Source organism: Piliocolobus tephrosceles, chromosome 13, assembly GCF_002776525.5.
Source record: "Piliocolobus tephrosceles isolate RC106 chromosome 13, ASM277652v3, whole genome shotgun sequence".
NCBI classification, from domain to species: Eukaryota; Metazoa; Chordata; class Mammalia; order Primates; family Cercopithecidae; genus Piliocolobus; species Piliocolobus tephrosceles.
In genome coordinates this window covers 56,247,092-56,260,616 of record NC_045446.1, presented here as the reverse complement: position 1 = coordinate 56,260,616, position 13,525 = coordinate 56,247,092, and the positions used below count along the sequence as shown (strand labels likewise).

At 37.2% G+C, this 13,525-nt stretch overlaps 1 protein-coding gene and 1 non-coding gene across 2 annotated transcripts in view; one reads left to right on the top strand and one right to left on the bottom strand.

Moving 5' to 3' along the window:
• STK33 (serine/threonine kinase 33) overlaps positions 1–13,525 on the bottom strand; it is a 217,579-nt gene that overhangs the window by 154,520 nt on the left and 49,534 nt on the right. The gene's annotated exons all lie outside the window — the stretch shown is intronic.
• On the top strand, positions 11,304–11,419 carry LOC111524721. Its single transcript, XR_002725853.1, has one exon.

Below are 13,525 nucleotides of genomic sequence, written 5' to 3'. Positions count from 1 at the left end.
CTAAAAGAGTAACTAGATTATCTGTAATACAAAGGATAAATACTTGAGGGGATGGATACCCCATTCTCCATGAGGTATTACACATTGCATGCATGTATCAAAATATCTCATGTACCCCATAAATATATACACTATGTACCCACAAACATTAAAAATATAAAAGAAAACACTCGTGCGAAAAATGCAACTAGAAAAGGTTAAAATGCCCATGTGATTTTTTTAAATAGTAATTCACAATTGCCAGTTCAAAATAATACTAAACGATTTTTTTTCTTTTTTTTTTTTTTTTTTTTGTTATACTTTAAGTTCTGGATACTGTGCAGAATGTGCAGGTTTGTTACATAGGTATACATGTGCCATGGTGGTTTGCTGCACCCATCAACCCGTCAACTACATTAGGTATTTCTTCTAATGTTATCCTTCCCACAGCCCCCCATCCCCCAAAAGGCCCTGGTGTGTGATGCTCCCCTTTCTGTGTCCATGTGTTCTCATTGTTCAACTCCCACTTACAAGACTCTGGCATTCCCAATTTAATCTAATATGAAAACTATCCCAAAGGGAAATTATATATATTTTTATATATATGCATGTATATAAATACATATAAATATACATATATATAATATACATATACATATATGTACATGGATCCTTAACTTCATGTAGTTACAGATTGATTTTATTAACAAATACTTAGAAGAATGATTGTTTCTCAAAAGGAAATTATGAGTAAATTTTATTTTTTCTTTATAGCTTTTCAAATTTTTCAATTGTTTTACTATCTACATAATAATTTTGTAAGAGAAGTCAACTATATATTCAAAGAAATAGAGCCTCTGATAATTGACATATACTCATTGTTTTCTATAGAACCATATATTATTCCAGGGTTAAAATTTAAGAACAATAGTTAATCATAAACATATGGAATTCCCAAACTACTTCCCTTTAAAGAACCTACCACTTATGCATAGGGAAAAACAATATAACTAAAAGAGACTTACTTTTAAATGCTTCTAGCCAAAATAATAATGTTAGATAAATTACAAATACTAAGTCAATTATAAATGTTTATACATTATTCTGCTACTGTACTTTGTTTTAGTTGTCCTTAGAGACAAATGTTTCTATGAGAAATAGATCACTCCCTCTTATATTTAAATATTGCCCTGAGATAATGTTATTCCAATAAGAAATGTTCTAAAAACTGCATCAGCTAAAACCATGACATGGTCCTACTTACAGTCATAGATTGAAGAGCAATCCAAAAGCTTTTCAAATGTTTATTCAGAGAGAAGTGAAGGGGACAACTTCTCAAAAGGAAATGGTTTTTAATAAAAACTTACAAATAGGAAGCTATCTACCGGAAGTGTAAGTCCAAATGAACCAATGAATAAGGAAATTCTTTGTGGGGTTATTCCAACCTCATCTGAAGCCACATGCACGAGGAAAACCCAAAACAATCAAAATAAATCCATTACCTAGACATGCTTTCAAATCTATGTCTTTCTACTGGGAATCAACAACCAGTGAGGGTGCTGATTTGTTCTTTTCATCCTTTTTTACAGCTAAATGAGCATGCAAACCTTTAAAAGAGAGGCAAAAATAGAAATGACAGCACCATTTATGAATCTAAAATAATCTCTGTGAATCAGTGTCACTAAATTGGGCAAAACAAAATACAAATATCCCAATCAAGTAGTATACCTTTGAAGGAAAATACAAATTTAAGATTACTAATGTTACAAAGTATTTATATGCATATCAGTCCCCTGATGCGTTTGTTTAAAGATTACTAAGTACTCTTTCAAGGCAATCTAGCCACCAACAATTAACTTATAAATTAGCTTAAGAAATTTTTATTAAGAGCCTACCATGTGCAAGGGACTGTATTATGCACCGTGAAAGAAGCAGACTCATCCTTCACAGGCTTTGGTCTCAAGAAAAATAAAGGTCTAGTTAGGAAGGTAAGATATGCCTGGAAATAACTTCAAAACAAGAAGAGAGATGAATGACCAACACAATCTTGAGCAAAAAGAACAAAGCTAGAGGTCTCATACCTTCTAATTTCAAAATACAGTCATGCGTTGCTTAACAACGGGAATACATTTGAGAAATGTGTCAATGGGTAATTTATCATTGTGCAAACACCATAGAGTGCGCTTACACAAACCTAGACGGTCCAACCTACTACACACACAGGCTATGTGGTGTAGCCTCTTGTTCCTAGGCTACAAACCTGTATAGCATTTTACTGTATTAAATATTGTAGGCAATTGTAACACAATGGTATTTGTGTATCTAAACATAGAAAAGGTACAGTAAAACCACAGATAAAATATTTTTTAAATGATACACCTGTATAGTGCACTTACCACGAATGCAGCTTGCAGGACAGGAAGATACTCTGGGTACAACAGTGAGTCAGTGGTGAGTGAATGTGAAGGCACAGGTTATTACTGGATACTACTGTACACTTTACAAATACTTGTACACTTAGGCTACACTAAATTTATTTTTAAAACTTTTTCTTTCTTCAATAATTAACTCTAGCTTACTGTAACTTTTTATTGATATATGAGAATTGCACATATTTATAAGGTACCTGTGAGATTTTGATACATTCACACAACATGTAATGATCAAATCAGGGTAATTAGGCTATCCATTACCCCAAACATTTATCATTTCTTTATGCTGGAAACATTCCAAATCTTGTCTTCTAGCTATTTTGAAATATAAAATTACTGTTAACTATAGTCATGCTACTGTGCCATCAAACCTTAGAACTTATTCCTTCTATCTAACTATATTTTTGTACTCACTAACCAACTTCTCTTCATCCCCACTACCTTACCCTTCTCAGCTCCTTGGAACCATCAGTCCACTCTCTACCTCTTTGGCATTAACTTGTTTATCCCCCACGTGAGTGAAATCATGCAATATTTGTCTTTCTGTGCCTGGCTTATTTAAGATAATGATCTCCAGTTCCCCCCAAGTTGCTGCAAATGACAGGATTTCATTGTCATTTATGGCTGAATAATATTCCGCTGTGTATATTTACCACATTTTCTTTATCCATTCATCCACTGGTGGGCACTCAGGTTGATTCCATATCTTGGATATTGTGAATAGTGCTGCAATAAACATGGGAATGCAGGTATCCCTTTGATATACTGATTTCTTTTCTTTGGATAAATATCCAGCAGTGGGATTGCTGGATCATACAGTAGACTATTTTTAGTTTTCTGAGGAACCTCCATAATGTTTCCATGATGGATGTACTAATTCAAATTCCTACCAACAGTGCACTACCTTCTCCCTTTCTTCACATCCTCACTAGCATCTGTTACTTTTCCTTTTGGAGAATAGCCATTTTAACTGATGTAAAATATCACATTGTGGTTTTGATTTGCATTTCCCTTATGATTAGCGACAAGAATTTTTTCATATAGAGTTGGCCATTTGTATGTCTTCTTTTTTGTTGTTGTTTGTTTCTTTTGAGATGGAGTTTCGCTCTTGTTGCCCAGGTTGGAGTGCAATGGTGCAATCTCGGCTCACTGCAACCTCCGCCTCCCAGGTTCAAGTGATTCTCCTGCCTCAGCCTCCCTAGTAGCTGGGATTACAGGCACGTGCCACCATGCCTGACTAATTTTGTATTTTTCTTAGAGGCAAGGTTTCACCACATTGACTAGGCTGGTCTCAAACTCCTGACCTCAGGTGATCCGCCCGCTGCAGCCTCCCAGAGTGATGGGATTACAGGTATTAGCCACTGCACCTAGCCCTGTATGTCTTTTTCTAAGAAGCTATTCAGGTCATTTGCTCATTTTTAAAATCAGATTATTCATTATTTTGCTATTGAATTGTTTGAGTTCCTTATCTATTCTGGTTATGAATTCCTTGTGGATGGAGAGTTTGTAAATATTTTCTTCCATTTCTGTAGGCTGTTGCTTCACTCTGTTAATTGTTTCCTTTGCTGTGCAAAAGCTTTTTAACTTGATGTAATCCCATTTGTCTATTTTCGCTTTTGTTGCCTGTGCTTCTGGGGTCTTATCCAAAAAAATCTTTGCCCAGACCCACATATACACCATGGAATATTATATAGCCATAAAAAAGGATGAGTTCGTGTCCTTTGTAGGGACATGGATGAAGCTGTAAACCATCATTCTCAGCAAACTATCGCAAGGACAGAAAACCAAACACCACATGTTCTCACTCATAGGTGGGAACTGAACAATGAGAACTCTTGGACACAGGAAAGGGAACATCACACACCGGGGCCTGTCGTGGGGTGGGGGGAGGTGGAAGGGATAGCATTAGGAGATACACCTTATGTAAATGATGAGTTAATGGGTGCAGCACACCAACATGGCACACGTATACATATGTAACAAACCTGCACATTGTGCATATGTACCCTAGAACTTAAAGTATACCACACACACAAAAAAAAAATTTGCCCAGACCAATGTCCTCAAGTATTTCCCCAATGTTTTCCTCTAGCAGCTTCATGGTTTCAAGTCTTACATTTAAACCTTCAATGCATTCATTTTGTTTTTGGATATGGTGAGAGATAGGGATCTAGTTTCCTTCTTCTGCATATGGATATACAGTTTCCCCAGTATCATGTATTAGAGAGGCTGTCCTTTCCACAATGCATGTTTCTGGAACCTTTGTTGAAAATAAGTTGGCTATAAATGTATGGATTTCTTTCTGAGTTATCTATTCTGTTCCATTGGTCTGTGTGTCCATTTTTATGCCAGTACGATGCTGTTCTGGTTACTATAGTTTTATAATATATTTTGAAGTCAAAAAGTGCGATGCCCTCAACTGTGTTATTTTTGCTCACAATTCTTTTGGCTATTCAGTCTTTTGTGGGTCCACGCAAATTTAAAAATTTTTTTTTCTATTCTGTAAAGAATGTCATTGGTATTCTGAGAGGGATTGCATTGAATCTGTAGATCACTTTGGGTAGTATGAACACTTCAACAATATTAATTCTCCCAATACATGATCATGGAACATCTTTCCATTGGTTTGTGTTCTCTTTGATTTCTTTCTTCATATTTTATCATTTTCATTACAGAAATATTTTACTTCTTTGGTTAAATTTTTTCCTAGGTGTCTTATTTTTTGGTTAAATTTATTCCTAGGTGTTTTATATTTTTGTAGTTATTGTAAATGAGATTACTTTCTTAATTTCTCAGATTGTTCACTGTTGGTGTATAAAAATACTGCTGATTTTTGCGTGCTGGTTTTGTATAAAGGACATCCATATTGGAAAGGAGAAAGCCAATTTATCCTTTTTCACAGATGACATGATCTTATATTTAGGAAAACCTAAAGACTCCATCAAAAAAGGGTTAGAACTGATAGACAAATTGTTAGCTGTGGTGTGGTCATACACGGTCTCTATTGATTTCAGGTATGTTCCTTCTATACTCAGTTTGTTCAGCGTTTTTATCATGAAGGGATGTTAAATTTTATTGAATACTTTTTCAGTATCTATTGAAATGACCATATAATTTTTGTTCTTGATTCTGTTAATCAGATACGTCACATTAATTTATATATGATGAAATATCCTTGCATCCCTGGTGTAAATCACACTTGATTGTGGTAAATGATCTTTTCAGTGTGTTGCTCAATTTGGTTTGCTAGTGTTTCATTGAAGATTTCTGCATCTATGTTCACCGGGGATATTGGCCTGTAGTTTTCTTTTCTTTTCTCTCTCTTTTTTTTTTTCTTTCTGTTATGGCTTTGCCTGGTTTTGGTGTGAGAGTGATGCTAGCCTTGTAGAACGAGTTTGGACTATTCCCTCCTCAATTTTCTGAAATAGTTTGAATACAAATGATATTAGCTTTTCTTTACCCATTTGTGAGAATTCAATAGTGAAGACATTGGGTCCCGAGCTTTATTGGGAAACTTCTAATTGTTGCTTCAATCTCATAAATCACTATTAGTCTGTTCAGGTTTTCTATTTCTTCATGGTTCAATTCTTATATGTTATGTATACCGGAATTTATTCATTTCTTCTAAGTTTTTCAATTTGTTGGTACATAGTTGTTCGTGAGATTCTATAATGATCCTTTGTATTTCTGTGGTTATCAGCTGTAATGTTTTCATCTCTGATTTTATTTATTTGGGTCTTCTCTCTTTTTTCTTAGCCTAGCCAAAGATTTATTGATTTTCAGATTAAAAAAAAAAACAACTTTTAAATTCATTGATTTTTTAAGTCAGCTTATCTTTACTTAAAAGTCAGTGTTTCTGTAACATGATTTCAAATAGATGTCAAATACTAACTTTGTACTTTGTATTTCCGTAATTACAAATATCACTCTGAATGAATCACGGCTTTCAGTGATATATCAGCATCTTCTGCAGAAGTTTTATGTAACTATATAATTAATGAACAAACAATTATTGTAACAATTCTGAATAAATATTATTTGATGATAGTAATAATTCTTCTTACAAAAATACTTTTGTTTGAAACTCTACATAATATGCAATAAGGTCCCAGAATATGTAATTTAAAATAGCAATAGTTTCAGGGTGATCTTTTGTAATATTTTTTAGCCTCAAATTCATTTATTTCTGCTCTGATCTTTATTATTTCTTTCCTTCTACTAATACACTAGCCAGGTTGGTCTCAAACTCCTGACCTTGTGATCTACCCGCCTCAGCCTCCCAAAGTGCTAGGATTACAGGCGTGAGCCACCACACCCAACCAGGATTTTCTTGCATTGTCAAGCTGCAAATTTTCTGAACTTTCATGCTTTGTTTCCCTTATAAAACTGAATACCTTTAACAGCACCCAAGTCACCTAGGTGCTTTGCTGCTTAGAAATTTCTTCCACTAGATACTCTAAATCATCTCTCTGAAGTTCAAAGTTCCACACATCTCTAACGCAGGTGAAAAACGTCACTGGTCTCTTTTTTAAAACATAACAAGAGTCATCTTTGCCCCAGTTCCCAACAAATTCCTCATTTCCATCTGAAACCACCTCAGCCTGGACTTAGTTGTCCATATCACTTTCAGCATTTTGGGCAAAGCCATTCAACAAATCTCTAGGAAATTCCAAACTTTCCCACACTTCCTATCTTCTTCTGAGCCCTCCAAACTATTCCAACCCCTGCCTATTACCCAGTTCCAAAGTCACTGCCACATTTTTGGGTATTTACGGCAGCACCACAATCTACTGGTACCAATTTACAGTGTAAGTGTTCACACTGTTGATAAAGACATACCCAAGACTGGAAGAAAAAGAGGTTTAGCGGACTCACAGCTCTATATGGCTAGGGAGGTCTCCCAATCATGGCAGAAGGCAAGGAAGAACAAGCCATAGTTTACATGGATGGCAGCAGGCAAAATGACTCCCTGAACTTCTTTAAGGGGGTTATTCTGAATTCGTTTTTTTTTTTTTTTTTTTTTTTTTTTTTTTTGAGACAGAGTCTTGTTCTATTACCCAGGCTGGTGTGTAGTGGTGCAATCTTGGCTCACTGCAACTTTTGCATCCTGGGTTCAAGTGATTCTCCTGCCTTGGTCTCCTGAGTAGCTGGGACTATAGGTGCCTACCACCACAACTGGCTAATTTTTGTACTTTTAGTACAGACAGGATTTTACCATGTTGGCCAAGCTAGTCTCAAACTCCTGACCTCAAGCGATCTGCACACCTCAGCCTCCCAAAGTGCTAGGATTACAGGCATGAGCCACCATGCCTGGCCTTATTCTGAATTCTTAATCAGACATTTCATAGATCTGCAATGCTTCTGGGAACACTGCTAGAGCTCTGTTAGTATCTTTTGGTGGTATTATATTTCCCTGAGTTTTCACAATCCTTGTGTCTTTTTGTTGATGAATGCACATTTAAGGAGAGAGCTGCCTCCACTAGTTTTTGCAGGTGTTCTTTGGTGGTGTTAGACCTTTACTTCTTCATATCAGAACTTAAACTCTGGCTTGTCATTTTTTCCCATTCTGCGCAGAACTTGTAGTGAGCGTAAGAACTAAAACTTTACCCCAGAACTATATTGCTGTGCTGTTATTGCTTCCTAATCTAGGAAAAACATAAATGGGCACCAGAACTTAATCCCAAGCTTTAAGTTATTTCTAGGTCAGGGGAAGGCTTGATTCAAATGCCTAGGCTTTGTGGAAAATCCTGCTAGGTATTCCAGCCTTTCCATGAACTGTGCCCTTGCAGCACTATGACACTGGTCTGTCTCTCCAACATGGTGTCCCTGCTGGTTGGAGAGCTAAAGAGCCACCAAGATCTGCACACCAGTCACTGTGCTCAGTGCCTCTGTGTGTCCCCAATTCACCCCCAGATGGTACAACCCTCCTGGTATTCCCAGTGGTTCCTATGGAGTGCATCTCGAGTAGGCTTCTCACAAAGATTCCAGACCAGTGGCGAGAATGAATGCCCACCTCCAATTCCCTCCTATCACCCTATAAGCCATAGGTCTAGAAAAATTCTCTGTGAGTGGCATTATGCCAGCTTGGGGAAGGAAGTGGCACAGACTGAAATGACCTTTTCTCTTAACGCTTATCTCGATTCTGTGAGTCGATGGGGTTTCTCAGTTTCTCCTCCAAGTTCTGGTATATTCAGGATGGTATTCTTGTTTTTAAATCATTTCTAGTTGTATTTTTGTAGGGAAAGTGATGCCAGAGGATCTTCTATTCTGTCATTTTGCTGACATCACCTTGCTTGCTGTAACTTTTCTACTTCATAAACTTTTTACATTTTTTTAACTTTTTGCTTCTTTTTAATAACACATAGCTTAAAACACAGAGGTTCAGCTGTACAAAACTATTTTATCTCTTTTATGTCCTTACTCTACAAGCTTGTTTCTATTTTTCAGTTCTTTTACTCATTTTTTCTTTTTTTTTTACTTTTTAAACTTTCTTGTTAAAAACTAAGACACATACACACACATTAGTCTACATCTACACAGGATAAGGATCATCAATATCACTGTCTTCCTCCTCCACATTTTGTTCCTCTGGGAGGTCTTCAGGGGCAATAACAAGCATGGAGCTGTCATCTCCTATGATAAAAATGCCTGCTTCTGGATACCTCCTGAAGGACCTGCCTGAGGCTGCTTAAGAGTTAACTTTTTTTAATAAGTGAAAAGAATAGACTCTAAAATAACAAAGAGCATAATATAGGCCGGGTGATGGCTCATGTCTATAATCCTAACACTTTGGGAGGCCAAGGCAGGAGGATCGCTCGAGCCCAGGAGTTCAAGAGCTGCCTGGGCCATACACTGAGACCTTATCTCCACACACAAAAAAAATATTTAAATTAGTCAGGTATGTGGCACACACTTATAGTCCCAGAAACTCAGGAGGCTGAGGCAGGAGGATCACTTGAATCTAGGAGTTCAAGGCTGCAGAGTAAGCTATGATGAAGCCACTATACTGTAGCATGGGTGACAGAGGGAGACTCTGTCTAAAAAAAAAAAATATATATATATATATATATGGTATACATATCATATATAAGTAAATATATAAATAAGTAACATAATTGCTTATTATTATCTAGTATTATATACTTTACATAAGTACATGTCCTACACTTTTATACAACTGGAAGTACAATAGGTTTGTTACACTTGATCTTAGCCAAAAGGCCGAGAAGCAATAGCAGGTTTGTTTACAATAGCATCACTACAAACACCTGAGTGATGTGTTGCCTTACAATGTCACATCACCTACAATGTCACTAGACAATAGGAATTCTTTAGCTCCATTATAATCATATGGGACCACCACTGTATATCTGATCCATCATTGACCAAAATGTTGTTATGCACTATATGACTGTATATTTTAAGGCTATCAAAATCAAAACAGCCTGGTACTAGCATAAAAATAGACACAGTGACCAACGGAACAGGACAGAAATCCCAGAAACCCACACATTAATAGTCAACTGATTTTTTTTTTTACAAAGGTGCAAAGAACACACAACGGGAAATGGACACCCTATTTAATAAATGATGATGGAAAAAATGAATATCCACATGCAGAAGAATGAAATTGCATTTTTATCTCATACCATATATAAAAATCAACTCCAAATGGATTAAAGATTTACATATAAGATCTGAAACTATAAAACTACTAGAAGAAAACACAGAGGATAAGCTCCGTGACATTAGACTAGGCAATGATTTTTTGGATATGACCCCAAAGGCACAGGCAACAAAAGCAAAAATAGACAAGTGGAATGGCATCCACCTAAAAAGCTTCTGCAGAGCGAAGGAAACAGGTTAACAAAGGAAGGGACAACTCACAGAGTAGGAGAAAACATTTACAAACAATGTATCTGATAAAGGATTAATATCCAAAATATGTAAGGAACTCAAACAACTCAATAGCAAGAAAGCAAACAACCTGATCAATGAATTGGCCGGGTGTGGTGGCTCACACCTGTAATCCAAGCACTTTGGGAGGCTGAGGCGGGTGGATCACGAGGTCAGGAGATCAAGACCATCCTGGCTAACAGAGTGAAACCCCATCTCTATTAAAAATACAAAAAATTAGCTGGGCATGGTGACATGCACCTGTTCTCCCAGCTACTGGGGAGGCTGAGGCAGGAGAATCGCTTGAATCTGGGAGGTGGAGGATGCAGTGATTCTAGATCAAGCCACTGCACTCCAGTCTGGGCGACAGAGTGAGGCTCCATCTCAAAAAAAAAACAAAAAAAAAAGAGTGAATGACCTGAACAGACATTTATACAAAGACATACAAATAGCCAACCAGTTCATGAAAACAATGTTCAACATCACTAATTATCAGAGAAATGCAAATTAAAACCATTATGAGATGATGGTTTTATCTTTTTTATAGAATGGCTGTTATCAAAACGATGAAAGATAAGTGTTAGTGAGGATGCAGAGAAAGGGAACACCTGTACACTGCTGGTGGGGATGTAAATTAGTACAGCTATTACAAAAAACGGTATGGAGATTCCTCAAAAAAACTAAAAACATCACTACTATATGATTCAGCAATCCTACTGCTGGGTACACACCCAAAGCACCAAAATCAGTATGCCAGAAGGAGATCTGCACTCCCATGTTCACTGCAACATTACTCTCAATAGCCAAGATGTGAAAACAATCTCAGTGCCCATCAACAGATGAATGGATAAAAAATGTGATACACACACACACACACACACACACAATGGAATACTATCAGCCTTTTTTAGAAGGAAATCCTGTCATTTGCAACAATGTGGATAAGCCTGGGGGACATTACGTTAAGTGAAATGAGCCAGGCACAGAAAGACAGAGGACTTCTCTACCCCAGGGCCATAGGGGATCTTTCTTCTCTTCAGCCAGGGTTGGAGGCCAAGATAGCCCTTGAGAACCATTATCTGGGCAGCCTTGTTTACCTCCCTTGGGCATTTGAAAACAAAAGACAAACACCACACAATCCTACTTATATGTAGAACCTAAAAGAGTCAAACTCATAAAGGAGAGTGTAGGGTGATTACCAGAGGCTGGGGGGAATAGGAGGGAAGGAATGGAGAGCTGCTGGTCAAAGGGTAGACAAGAGGAATGTTTTGAGATCTATTGCATAGCAGAGTGACTATAGTCAATAATAGCATATTGCACGTTTAAAAAGAATTAAGAAACTGACTGGTGGCTGTGGCTCCTGCCTGTAATCCTAGCACACTGGGAGGCCTAGGTGAGTGGATTGCCTGAGCTCAGGAGTTCAAGACCTGCCTGGGCAACATGGCGAAACCCCCATCTCTACTAAAAACACAAAAAGCAGATAGGTGTGGTGGTGAGCGCCTGTAATCCCAGTTACTTGGGAGGCTGAGGTGGGAGAATCACTTGAATCTGGAAGGCAGAGGTTGCAGTGAGCTCAGATTGAGCCACTGTACTCCAGCCTGGGTGATAGAGCAAGACTCCATCTTAAAAATAAAAATAAAAATAATAAAGAAAGTAAATTGTAATTATCTTACCACAAAAAAAGTGAGGTGATGGATATGTTAATTAGCTTGATTTAATCACTCCATGCTGTGTACATGTATCAGAACATCACATTCTACCCCACAAATGTATATGATTATGATGTCAATTAAAAATAATAAGTTTTTTAAAAAGAAGAAGGGAAAAGTACCTAAAGAACAGTAAAAATAAAAATGGCATAAGAAGTCAGAAGAAAAAGAAGTGACTTCCAGCTGGGGTGATCAGAGAAGACACTGAGATCAAATGTTAACATCTGAAATGGGCCTGGATATATACACGGGATTTGGGCAGTCTAAGAACAAGGTGAACAGACTGTAAGGAAAGAGAAGCATAAATTTGTTCAAAGAGATATAGTCAGTTTCACTGTAAGGAAATACATTCCTAAAAATCACTACACTATGCAAAAATGGCACAAACAAGGACTTACGGGGGAAAGTGAAGGTGGGCACATAAGAAAGCACCCATGACCGTCCAGAAGTTCTGTTGGCCAAGATAGTACCCCAGAAATAGGAGTAAAGTTGAAATAGAATATTGAGACTAGGGCCAGTTAGGGAGGGCCTGACCATGAGGCTAAGAAGTCTGGATTTTATCGGGTAATTGGGGAGCTGGTAAAGATTTCTGAGCAGAAAAAAGCATCATCAAAGTTGTGCTTTATGAAAGATCAATCTAGCAGTAATTGAAGTAACTGAACATCAATCAAATGCAGATGATATAGCACAGTGAGTATAATGTAAGCCTGCAGGAATTCAGGAATTCATTTATAAAAATGTAATTTATATGCATCTTTTCAGTAACACAGCTCTATAAACTGTCTTGCTCATAGACTAGTACCTAATTATATAAGCATCTAAAAAGGTCATAAGTACTATAAAATGATATCACAAAACCTCTTGCCTCTGCCTGGAAATCCTTCCACCCCCTTTCCCTTCCAGTAAACTCCTTATCCTGTAGACTTCAGTTTAAATGTCACTTCTTCAGAAAGGCCTTTTTTAAATCACTTATCCAAATTGGGTCCCCTTGTTTTTCTCTTTCAAAGGAACTTGTACACTTTCTTCATAACACTTATCACAATTTATAAGCATATATTTTGGTCACTGATTAATTAAAGTATATTTCCCCCACTAGACTGTGAGGGGAAAGACTGTATTTTTGCTCATCATTATATCCTCCGGAGCCTAAAATGATTTAACACATATTAGGCACCTAACAAATATTTTTCTATGAAGAATGAATGAATGAAGAAGAGAAGAACAGATTTTAGTGTCACCATAGTAATGCCCCGCTTTGCTAGATGCACTTACTATTGACTAAGATACTTTCTTTCAAAAAGAAAATTAAAAGAAATCTTAAACCAGGCATGGTGGCTCATGCCTGTAATCCCAACACATTGGGAGGCCAAAGCAGGAGGATCACTTAAGCCTGGGCAACATAGTGAGACCTCATCTCTACAAAAAATCAAAAAACTAACTGGCCATCATGGTGCATGCCTGTGGTCGCAGCTACTTGGGAGGCTGAGGTAGGAGGATCGCTTGAGCCTG